Raw genomic sequence first — 13,625 nt, forward strand, 5'->3', positions numbered from 1 at the left:
GGGCAACACATGGCTCAGTGGTTAGCACTGTACTATATATAGGGCAGCACATGGCTCAGTGGTTAGCACTGTATGATATATAGAGCAACACATGGCTCAGTGGTTAGCACTGTACTATATATAGGGCAGCACGTGGCTCAGTGGTTAGCACTGTACTATATAAAGGACAGCACATGGCTCAGTGGTTAGCACTGTACTATATATAGGGCAGAACGTGGCTCAGTGGTTAGCACTGTTGCTATACAGTGCAGCGGTCCCGGGTTTAGACCCTACCAGGGACAACATCTGCAAGGAGTTTGGTTTCCTCTAGGTTCTGTATCAGATGAGAAGTTTCTTTGTCTTTTAACATGAGAACATTTGAGTACAGCTGCTGGCAGTGATGGGTCAGCGCCTGTCTCCATCTCTGGGTCTCGGGCACATAGGTGCTGAGCTGACCCGTCACTACCATCGTCTGTTCTCCAGATGAGTATGTTCTTATATCAATGCAGCTTAAGGCAGGTGAGCAGACCGCAAAGAAATCTCTTAAGAAAGTGATTTGTTTCATAACTTTCCACTATTAAAATAATAAAGTTCAGTGACTCTTTAATGAGATGGGTCTGGATCCATCTGCCCAATACCCTCTGACCTCTCCATTGCTAGGTACGTCCTGGGTCCTCAGTCCTGCTCCCTCTGCGATATCACTGGTGGAGGATCGTGCCTCGTGTTTCCTACCTGGCCAGGTTTAGGTCCATTCTCCAGAGGTCCAGGGGGGAACAAGCTGACACAGGAAGACTTATAGAGCAGGCAATGCTTCCTGGGAAAAAGGATATGCAAATTAGCCTCTATTGCTATAGGGTGAGTACCACCAATAGATGGCACTGGAGAGCGGCCTGTTTTCCTCCTGGATCAGGCTCATTTATAGGCAAACATCGGCTAGGACTGTCCATTCATGGCGTCCATCTGAAAGGACACCTGAGGTTCCTACAGGATCTATAGCCCTGCTCTCACTTTTATTGGAGCCTATAAAGTAAAGAACGGATCCTCTGACATTTCACATGAGAGGCTACAATCACAGCCAATCAATATTGGAAATCTGATCTAGAAGAGAAATCGTAAAAAGCCTGAACTGCGTAATGTGAATGGACCCTGACAAGTGCATGTGATTCCTGTACTAGAACATGAGATTACTGGATCTTGTCGTGTCGGATGGTTTTGGAGGCCGACATTTGCTCGCACCTTTCCTATCTCTCCTCATCACCTCCGTCCGTCCGTCCGTCCTCACGGTATATAAAATTATCTGCTGTTTTGGGGAAATTATCATCAATCCTCACTCACGTCTTTAAAGTTCCGTACATGTAAAACTTGACTTGACCACTGTGTCCAGCTTTATATGTTCGGGTGATTTCTGCTCCTTATCCCCCGTCCGACTCCGTCTTCTGGGAACTACTGATTGCATTCTTGATGTTGTATTTTGATCATTTCCTATCATCTCTGCAGAAGAAATGTAATAAACAGTCCCAGTAAGAAGAACTGTGAGCAGACTGAATCCCAACATTGCTTGTGATGAATAGACTAATTTGTCTGAACCGCTGCCAAACGGATTATATTTTACGGCCCCCGGGAATTTCCACTTCAAATCCACTGGTAATTAGCGAAATAAGTTGGGCGCTATTAACTTGTGTCATGCTTAGAAGCTAAAAGTCACCGAGATCAAGCTAATTGTATGGCAGAGCAGAAGATGCAAAGGGTGATACGTCGATTCCTCCAGAACGGACTGAGCACAAAGAAGCCTCAAGTTCAACACTAAATGCAACAATAGAAAAGCTGCACATTTCTTAGACTTCCTAATGATTTTCCGCGAAGCTAGACAAATGACAAATGTCTTACAGGGGATTGTTTTAAAGTTGCAAGAAAACAGGTTCATTAAAAAAGACAAAAGCAGAAAATCAAAGAAAGAAATCAAAAGACAAAGAATATTTACAATAAGATACTGAACAATAAACTCACATTATAGACAAGCCTACCTTACATCAACCGGATTTTGTCCAACAGGGGTAGGCTTAACCTCCTGCATTCGCCGTTTATCTGGGATAATGTCAATGAACAATGATTTAATGTATCAAAAGTAACTCTTACGATGCAACAAACAGTGAGACAATAGTTGCTGATTATAACGTGGGTCTATAATAGCGCAGAGTTCTGGATCTAAACACTGCAGTGACCTCAGGTGAAGCAGAAATTGTCCTGAAAGTGCAACATCTCTGCGTGTTTCATGCAGATTTTTCAGCTGATTTTTGCTCCAGATTTGCTGGTGATTTCTTTATTTGCATTGAAAAAAGTAGATTTGAGAAAATCCTGAGCAAATCTGCAACCTCAGAAAGCTGGAAAAGCATGGCTCCGAATCTACGGCAGGAAAAACAGCCGGCGGTGAATGGTGACGGCATCAGTCACACTAACACACTCTACTACATTATTAGGGCTGAGTGCTGTATACCACGTACAAGGGAGAAAAGAAGAGAGCAGACAGAAGAGCCGACCAGAGGACTGGCAGTGCTAGTGAGACAGGAACCGGTGGACCGAGGAGAGGAGAATATAAGGTTGGTTAACCATTTCCTGCCCATAAGTAATTAATCCGCCACCAACTCGATTCTCCAAATACACCGCGATATAGATAACGTAATATTACATATGCGGATATTTACTATGCAAATACTGAATCATCTACCAATAAACGTGAATAACCACAAAACAATCTAAAAGATTCCTTAATACAAAAGGTATAATTTTATTTATTTGTAAAGGTTAAAAACACATTAACAATGGTGTAGGGCCTACACGATGAAAGTTCACAGTGAAACGTATAGAGAGTGGGTATGATATAAATAACAATGTTATCTTCCCTAAATAAAACTTATAGGTATAGCAGCAGGATCATTCTATCTATCTATCTATCTATCTATCTATCTATCTATCTATCTATCTATCTATCTATCTATCTATATACATTCCCAATAGATGGATAGATAATAAGTATAATCTCAGCAGAAATCAAAGGAAGCAGACATGCCATGTAACAGGTAATAACACCGGATAAGAGACCCCAGAACTTTGACGTATGTTTCGCTCAGTGGCTTACACAAGGAGTATTGTCCTCAGCAGTAGTGTACTCATTGAGAAAGCCACTGAGCGAAACGTACGTCGGAGTTCTGGGGTCTCTTATCCAGTATTTTTCCCTGTTACATGGTATGTCTGCTTTCTTTGATTTCAGCTGAGGTTTCATTATACTTATTATTTTCCCATCCTTTGGGAATGTGTATATATATATAATGATCCTGCTGCTATTCCTATATACAGACCTATACGCTTTATTTAGGGTAGATAACATTGTTATTCGTATCATACTCACTCTCTATACATTTCACTGGGAACTTTCATTGTTTATGGCCTCCCACTATTTTCAATATGCTTTTAACCTTTACGTATCAATAAAATGATATCTCTTATAGTAAGAAGTCTCATTGATTGGTTCGTGGTTATTCACATTTATTGGTAGTTGTTCTGAATTCCACTCTGGTGAATCTGATTTTTTTCTAAAATCCGAGCCTTGAATACATTTTCTGGTCTCCGGTTATACAGATTGTTTTTGTGGCGCTCAGGGATGGAGATATGGCAGGCGGGTCATTGCCCGGCTCTTTGCACCATTGGATGTCACTGTTTGCTCCTGTGAAATCTGCGCCCAAATACTACGACATAGCCTCGTTTTTGCATTTCCTTCCCGTCTGAACGATTAGCGGAAGGACTGGTCTCTATTTGAGCAGAAATCACCTTCTTTAAACAGTTTTTGGCATTCACTGGTATTAATGGACTTTCCTTGATTTCAGTGTCGCTTTACTCGGCAGTTTGGCAAATGCTGATTATAGGGTGTAACACCGGGAAAAAGTGTCTACAATACCAAATGAGGGATAGTGGAAAAAATGAGAAAACAGACAAACTTGAAAAAAGGTGTTAATTCCCTAATGTTCCTCCCAGAAATGTCGCCATCGGAGGTCGCGCCTGAGCTGCTGTAGGAAGTGGCTGACATGTGACTCTAATTGTAAGTCTCCAATTCTTGACATTTTGTATCATCGGCCCCATCTCAGGGCCCATACTGCCATACGGGTGGCATTCAGCACGGCTGTCCGGACGGATGACATCAGCTACAAATCCTCACTGACACTTGACCCTTCTTATTTTATGGTCAGATAAGGCGGCAAGAAATAAAATAGATATTTTAGTAAAATGTCCAGCATTCTGAAGTGTAATTTTTCTCATCAAGAAATTAAGAATCTGCAAAAAAATGAAGTGGTGGAATTGCTCGGTCCGATACCATCTGTACAACCACCCAAGGCTAATCATTTACGGCTCTGTTACTTCTCGCGGCCCAGAAGATGTCAAAGTCGTGATGAAAACCACCAGAATGGAGCAATTTATCTTTTATTACATTGTAAAATATTTCCTCAAACTTGAAAAAGATCAGTGAAGGTAGACGACAGCGGGCGAGTGTGCGGCAGCCATCTTCACTGGCGGAGGATCATAGATTTCGGACTTTCATTAGTCTCTGAAGACATTTTAACTAGAAGTAAGACAATTGATGTGGAAATAAAACTGGATATGAACAGTGCAACCAGGAGCGATCCGTCACCCAACAGATTTCTATCTACGTGGAGTCCACTGAATGCAATGACTTTACCACAGTCTCATGGATCCCATTATCTGGACTGGAAGAAAACCTGTCGAGTCTTCAGAACGCTGGCTCACTCTTGTACTGCCGGCTGTGGCTCGTAGTAATCATCCGTAATAAGTTGTACAATCTTGTTCTGTGGTTAGAGGATGATTCCCAAATCACAATAATAATGTGCACTTATGTTTATTAGTTTGTGCCAATGTACGCCATTTTTAAATGCGCCTCATTATGCACATATCACCCTCTTATGAACGCCTCTCCAGGCTATATTTACCCTTTAGTTGACATTGGAGCCATCCTGTAAGTTCTCACTCATGGTCAATCTTGCACAGTCGGCATCCTGCCAGCAGAGCTGCGCTGGGTCGAGAACGGAGCATCTTCTGGGGGGGATGATGTCACTGGAAGCTGTGGAGCCTCCTTCATTACACTGCGAGACATCACAGCATGGAAGCCGCAGTGTGCAGTCGTGCTGGTAACTAAGAGGAGCAATGTACTGTAGTATGCACTGTATACAGGGGCTGAGAGGACAAATATGCATCATGATGGGGCTGTGTATAGAGGGACTGAGAAGAGAGATATAATGCAACATGTGCTGAATATGGAAGCTAAGTGGAGAGATACAGTACACTGTGTGCAGAATTATTAGGCAAGTTTTATTTTAGAGGATTAATTGTATTATTGATCAACAACTATGTTCTCAATTAACCCAAAAGACTCATAAATATCAAAGCTTAATATTTTTGGAAGTTGGAGTGTTTTTTTTTTTAGATTTGGCTATCTTAGGAGGATATCTGTTTGTGCAGGTAACTATTACTGTGCAGAATTATTAGGCAACTTAATAAAAACCAAATATAGTCCCATCTCACTTGTTTATTTTCACCAGGTAAACCAATATCTCTGCACAAAATTTAGAAATAAACATTTCTGACATGCAAAAACAAAACCCCAAAAAATTAGTGACCAATATAGCCACCTTTCTTTATGATGACACTCAGCAGCCTTCCATCCATAGATTCTGTCAGTTGCTTGATCTGTTTACGATCAACATTGCGTGCAGCAGCCACCACAGCCTCCCAGACACTGTTCCGAGAGGTGGACTGCTTTCCCTCCCTGTAGATCTCACATTTTATGAGGGACCACAGGTTCTCTATGGGGCTCAGATCAGGTGAACAAGGGGGCCATGTCATTATTTTTTCATCTTTGAGACCTTTACTGGCCAGCCACGCTGTGGAGTAGATGGAGGCATGTGATGGAGCATTGCCCTGCATGAAAATCATGTTTTTCTTGAACGATACCGACTTCTTCCTGTACCACTGCTTGAAGAAGTTGTCTTCCAGTAACTGGCAGTAGGTCTGGGAGTTGAACTTCACTCCATCCTCAACCCGAAAAGGTCCCACAAGTTCATCTTTGATGATACCAGCCCATACCAGGACCCTACCTCCACCTTGCTGGCGTCTGAGTCGGAGTGGAGCTCTCGGCCCTTTACTGATCCAGCCTCTGGCCCATCCATCTGGGCCATCAAGAGTCACTCTCATTTCATCAGTCCATAAAACCTTTGAAAAATCAGTCTTAAGATATTTCTGGCTCAGTCTTGACGTTTTATCTTATGTTTCTTGTATAAAGGTGGTCGTTTTTCAGCCTTCCTTACCTTTGCCATGTCCCTGAGTATCGCCCACCTTGTGCATTTTGTTACTCCAGTAACGTTGCAGCTCTGAAATATGGCAAAACTGGTGGCACATGGAAACTTGCCAGCTTCACGCTTGATTTTCCTCAATTCATGGGCAGTTATTTTGCGCCTTTTTTGCCCAACACGCTTTTTGCGACCCTGTTGGCTATTTGCCATGAAACGCTTGATTGTTCGGTGATCACGCTTCAAAAGTTTGCCAATTTCAAGACTGCTGCATCCCTCTGCAAGACATCTCTCAATTTTAGACTTTTCAGCGCCCGTCAAATCTCTCTTCTGACCCATTTTGCCAAAGGAAAGGAAGTTGCCTAATAATTAAGCACACCTTATACAGGGTTTTGATGTCATTAGACAACACCCCTCCTCATTACAGAGATGCACATCACCTGATTTACTTAATTGGTAGTTGGCTCTCAAGTCAAGGCTGAACAGCTTGGAGTAGGACAACATGTATAAAAAGTATCATGTGATCAAAATACAACTTGCCGAATAATTCTGTACACAGTGTATATTGCATGATAAGCTGTATACAGGATCTGAGAGGAGAGATATACATCATGATGGGGCTGTGTATAGATGGACTGAGAAGAAAGATATAATGCAATATGTGCTGAGTATAGAAGCTAAGTGGAGAGATACAGTATAACGCATGATAAGGTGTATACAGGAGCTGAGGATAGATATACATCATGATGTATCTGTGTATAGAGGGAATAAGAAAATAGATATAATGCAGCATCATCGGAATATAGGAGGTAAGTAGAGATATACAGTATATTGCATGATAAATTGTATACAGGATCTGAGAGGAGAGATATATATCATGATGGGGCTGTGTATAGAGGGATTGAGAAGAGAGATACAATGCAGCATTGTCTGAATATAGGAGCTAAATGAAGAGATACAGTATATTGCATGATAAGCTGTATACAGTGGATGAGAAGAGAGATAAGTGCAGGACAGATTGTATGCAGGGGTTGAGAGGAGAGGTAACAAGACGGATGGGCTGTATTTAGAGTGGAAAGAAAGGAGAGATATGCTGCAGAATGTACTGCATGTAGAGGGGACAGGAAGGAGAGATATACTGCAAAATGTGCTGAGAGGGGAGATATACCTGTAGGATAGGCTGCATATAGAGGGGATAGGAAGGCCAGATATATACTGCAGGAAGGGGCAGTATATACAGGGGAAAGAAAAGAGAGATATACTGCACTATAATATAAAGAGGACAAAAAGTAGCGATTTTCTTCAGCAGGGAGCTGGAAGGACAAATATATTGCTTGATGGGCTCAGTATAAAGGGGATATAAGGAGAATACAATGCAGGAGGGGGATCTGTGTACAAGGCATGAGATGAGATATACTGAATGATATATTGCACATAGGGGTCTGTGAGGATAAATACACTGCACAATGGTGTGGTATAAAGAGGCTGAGATTAGTTGATCTGTCTTTTTTTCCTGCTGCTGAAAGAACAGTGCTGTAAATTGCTAATGCTGCTCTATTAATGCATATGGCAAAGGATTATTTTCTGCTATATGCATCAATACAGTGAGATTTACACTTGTGCTTCGCATCAGTGATCTGTCTACAGCAGACTAAAAGCACAGCTCTGCAATGCCATTTTAGAGGATTTCATGAGAGTTAAGCTCTACTATAACAAGCTAGCGATATAAAACCACACTGCAGCTATACTGATCTAGGCAGCAGAAGACAGAATTTGTCAGGCAAGGGCCTGTGCTAGAGCAGAGAATACGCAGAAGCATTAGATAAGCTTTACACTTAAATTATCTCAAAGAGATGGGGCTCATTAGGAGCACAGGAGATGGGGAGTGATCTGCAGCACTGAGGAGACGCAGGGTGCTGCTGGGAAATGTAGCTTTAGCAGATAAAAAAGGCACGTCCATTTAGCTCTGTAAAGCTGATGCAGGAGCAGATAGAGATGAGAAGAGACAGACAAAAAGGTACAAGAAAAAAATTCTGTTTGGCTTAGTCTGTATATTTCCAATAAGTGAGCATGTACTGCACTTTGAGAAAAATGATTCGATTCCGGGAATAACAATTAATGCTTTTCTTTCCGTGCCACAAGGATGAGAATGTCTGTGATATTTCTTGTGATCAGTAGAGAATTGTCACCTCTCCTGTTATGAGCTTTAACTAACGACAGGTCCTGGATGTGATTTGCCCTGAGAATCTCTACACAATGTTAAAGTACCGTAGTTTGAGAACCCAAAGAAGTTTAGAGATTGAAGGTGTGAAGGGGTGTATGGCAGAGCAAGAAGGGACAACAGGCCAAGGGATGATTCCACAGATTTATTATCAAGAACGCTGGAACAACACATGCAGGTAGATCTACAGAGTCCACAATTAGTCCAACGGAACAGGTTCGGGGGCACCTCCCGATAATCCTTGTGTGTCATGATTCTCAATGGCGAGAGAACATAGCCCAGCATATATAAGAACTAGCTCTTGGAAGATGGAATCTAAACTGACCATGAACTAAACCTGCCGCACAATTAACAGTGGCCGGGTAGCGTGCCTACGTTTTATCCCTAGACGCCCAGCGCCAGCCGGAGGACTAACTAATCCTAGCAGAGGAAAATACAGTCCTGGCTCACCTCTAGAGAAATTTCCCCAAAAGGCAGACAGAGGCCCCCACATATATTGGCGGTGATTTAAGATGAAATGACAAACGTAGTATGAAAATAGGTTTAGCAAAATCGAGGTCCGCTTACTAGATAGCAGGAAGACAGAAAGGGCACTTTCATGGTCAGCTGAAAACCCTATCAAAACACCATCCAGAAATTACTTTAAGACTCTAGTATTAACTCATAACACCAGAGTGGCAATTTCAGATCACAAGAGCTTTCCAGACACAGTAACGAAACAGCAGCTGTGAACTGGAACAAAATGCAAAAACAAACAAGGACGAAAGTCCAACTTAGCTGGGAGTTGTCTAGTAGCAGGAACATGCAAAGAAAGGCTTCTGATTACATTGTTGACCGGCATGAAACTGACAGAGGAGCAAGGTTATATAGAGACTCCCACATCCTGATGGGAACAGGTGAACAGAGAGGATGATGCACACAAGTTCAATTCCACCAGTGGCCACCGGGGGAGCCCAGAATCCAATTTCACAACACTTGTGCCAGCTAACAAAACAATAGTCCACACGAGTCCAAGCGATCACAAAACAATCCCACGAACGACGAGATATGTCCTCAGCTCAAGTCTCGCCCCGTTCGCTTCCGCAGTCACAGATGGACATGGGGTCTTGCCTCAGCTAAGAATCCCCACTCCTTCTCCTTCAAAAGTCAACTCACATCTGATCTCAAAAATAAGAATGGATTGTCTGAGCTCCTGGGATCCGCCCATGAAGGGGGTAGGGGTCACACCTTCTATTCAATGGTTGGGTCCATCAGAAGATTCTATTCTGGTCGGCTCCGCTTAGTCTACGTAGTATGTACATTTGACTAGCCACCTGCTGTGAGGAAGAATGGCTATTCCTCCACTAGTTGACAAAGCTTAATTACATTAAAGCTTAGGGCTGCAAGTATTGGGGGAAGGAGACATTGTTACAGGTGACTCCCAGCACAAGAAAATACATACATTACAGCTAATAGAAACCAGCGAACAGTTACAAACATCAAATGGCATATTTTCAAATACAGGACAGGGCAAAAGTACATATCATGACAATCCCTTCCCCTCCCAATTTTTGTACGTACTAGGGACCTCTACAGGTCGCTGGTTAAGTACACACACGCAGAGCGTAACTTACATGTGGCTTCATGCAGCCACGAATTGGCATCGTAGCTCCCCCACATCATTGCCCAGGAGAACATCTGCAGGCAGACCACCCATCACCCCAACCACACATCGCCTGACCCCAAAACCAAAGTTCAGATCCACAGTGGCTGTGGGAATAGTCCTCCATTGCCCACCAGCCAGTTTAATGACAATCCCAGGTCCTCTATGGATTGCCTCAGGCCGAACCACTCGGGGATCAGCCACTGTGAGGAAAGCCCCTGAGTCACAAAATCCAATAAGTCTCTGTCCATCCAGCACGACCTCCTGCAAGTGCTTACCTCGATGAGCAGAAGTCGTCATAGCTGCAGGTCGCACACCATAAACTCCTAGTGGTGTGTCATGATTCCCAATGGCAGGGAAACATAAAAACACAAAGATAACGGACGAGCTCTGGGTGATGGAATCTCGAGCTGATCGTGAGCTAAATCTACCACACAACTAATAGTAGCCAGGGAGCATACCTGATTAACCCTAGATGCCACGCGCCAGCCGGAGGACTAACTACCCCTGGTAGAGGAAGGAACAGACCTGGCTTACCTCTAGGGAAATACCCCAAAAGATGATAGCAGCCCCCCACATGTAATGACGGTGAGTTTAGAGGAAAAGACATACACAGTATGAAGGTAGATTTAGCAAAGAGAGGTCCACTTACTAGATAGCAGAAGGATACAAAAGAGGACTTCACGGTCAACTGAAAACCCTATCAAAAAACCATCCTGAAATTACTTTAAGACTCCTGTGTCAACTCATGACACAGGAGTGGCAATTTCAGCCCACAAGAGCTTCCAGCTACAGAGAATAACAAAACTGCAAACTGGACAAAAGATACAAAACAAAAGGACAAAGTCCACTTAGCTGATCAGCAGACTAGTAGCAGGAACATGCAACCGAAGGCTCTGGTTACAATGATGACCGGCAAGGAAATGACTGGAGAGCAAGGCTAAATAGGAAACTCCCAAACACTGATGGGAGCAGGTGAACTGAGACAGCAAAGACACACAAGTCACCAGTACCACCAGCAACCACCAGGGGAGCCCAAAAGCGGATTCACAACAGTACCCCCCCCCCTTAAGGAGGGGGCACCGAACCCTCACGAGAACCACCAGGACGATCTGGATGAGCCCTATGAAAGGCACGAACCAAATCCGAGGCATGAACATCAGAGGCAGTTACCCAAGAATTATCTTCTTGACCATAGCCCTTCCATTTAACCAGATACTGAAGTCTCCGTCTGGAAATACGGGAGTCCAGGATCTTCTCCACAACGTACTCCAATTCACCCCCTACCAGCACAGGAGCAGGAGGTTCCGTAGAAGGAACCACCGGTACCTCATACCTCCGCAACAACGACCGATGGAATACATTATGGATAGCGAAAGATGTCGGGAGGTCCAAACGAAAGGACACAGGGTTAAGAATCTCCAAAATCCTATAAGGACCGATGAACCGGGGCTTAAACTTAGGAGAAGAAACCCTCATAGGGACAAAACGGGAAGACAACCACACCAAGTCCCCAACACGAAGGCGAGGACCAACACGACGCCGGCGGTTAGCAAACTGCTGAGTCCTCTGCTGGGACAACTTCAAATTGTCCACCACTTGTCCCCAAATCCGATGCAACCGATCCACCACAGCATCAACTCCCGGACAATCCGAAGATTCCACCTGACCAGATGAAAAACGAGGGTGAAACCCTGAATTGCAAAAGAAAGGGGAAACCAAAGTGGCAGAACTAGCCCGATTATTAAGAGCAAACTCTGCCAACGGCAAAAAGGCAACCCAGTCATCCTGATCCGCAGACACAAAACACCTCAAATAAGTCTTCAAAGTTTGATTAGCTCGCTCCGTCTGGCCATTAGTCTGAGGATGGAATGCAGACGAAAAAGACAAATTAATTCCCAACCTGGAACAGAATGTCCGCCAAAATCTAGACACGAACTGGGTTCCCCTGTCAGAAACGATGTTTTCCGGAATCCCATGCAGGCGAACCACATTTTGAAAAAACAGAGGGATCAATTCAGATGAGGAAGGCAACTTAGGCAATGGCACCAAATGGACCATTTTAGAAAAACGGTCACACACCACCCAGATGACAGACATCTTCTGAGAAACAGGGAGATCAGAAATAAAGTCCATAGAGATGTGCGTCCAAGGCCTCTTCGGAATAGGCAAGGGCAACAATAACCCACTAGCCCTAGAACAACAAGACTTGGCCCGAGCACAAACATCACAAGACTGCACAAAAACACGCACATCTCGAGACAGGGAAGGCCACCAGAAGGACCTAGCCACCAAATCTCTAGTACCAAAAATTCCAGGATGACCTGCCAGAGTAGAAGAATGAACTTCCGAGATGACTCTACTGGTCCAATCATCAGGAACAAACAGTCTACCAGGTGGACAACGATCAGGTCTATCTGCCTGAAATTCTTGCAAAGCACGTCGCAAGTCTGGGGAGACAGCAGACAAAACCACCCCATCCTTAAGGATACCAGCAGGTTCAGAATCCCCAGGAGAGTCAGGCTCAAAACTCCTAGAAAGAGCATCTGCCTTCACATTTTTAGAACCCGGTAAGTATGAGACCACAAAATTAAACCGAGAAAAAAACAACGACCAGCGTGCCTGTCTAGGATTCAGGCGCCTGGCAGACTCCAGATAAATCAGATTCTTGTGATCAGTCAAAACCACCACCTGATGTCTGGCACCCTCAAGCCAATGACGCCACTCCTCAAACGCCCACTTCATGGCCAAAAGCTCCCGATTACCAACATCATAGTTTCGCTCGGCGGCCGAAAATTTACGAGAAAAGAACGCACAAGGTCTCATCACTGAGCAATCGGAACTTTTCTGCGACAAAACCGCCCCTGCTCCGATCTCGGAAGCATCGACCTCAACCTGAAAGGGAAGAGAAACATCAGGCTGGCGCAACACAGGAGCAGACGAAAAGCGGCGCTTAAGCTCCCGAAAGGCCTCCACAGCAGCAGGGGACCAATCGGCAACATCAGCACCCTTTCTAGTCAAATCAGTCAAAGGTTTAGCAACGCCAGAAAACCCAGTTATAAATCGACGATAGAAATTAGCAAAGCCCAAGAATTTCTGAAGACTCTTAAGAGAAGTAGGCTGCGTCCAGTCACAAATAGCCCGAACCTTAACAGGGTCCATCTCAACAGAAGAAGGGGAAAAAATGTACCCCAAAAAAGAAATCTTTTGAACCCCAAAAACACACTTTGAACCCTTTACACACAAAGAACTAGTCCGCAAAACCTGAAAAACCCTCCTGACCTGTTGAACATGAGACTCTCAGTCATCAGAAAAAATCAAAATATCGTCCAAATACACAATCATAAATTTATCCAAATATTCACGGAAAATATCATGCATAAAGGACTGAAAGACCGAAGGTGCATTTGAAAGGCCGAAAGGCATTACT

Source organism: Ranitomeya variabilis, chromosome 2 (genome assembly GCF_051348905.1).
Source record: "Ranitomeya variabilis isolate aRanVar5 chromosome 2, aRanVar5.hap1, whole genome shotgun sequence".
In the NCBI taxonomy this organism is placed as follows: Eukaryota; Metazoa; Chordata; class Amphibia; order Anura; family Dendrobatidae; genus Ranitomeya; species Ranitomeya variabilis.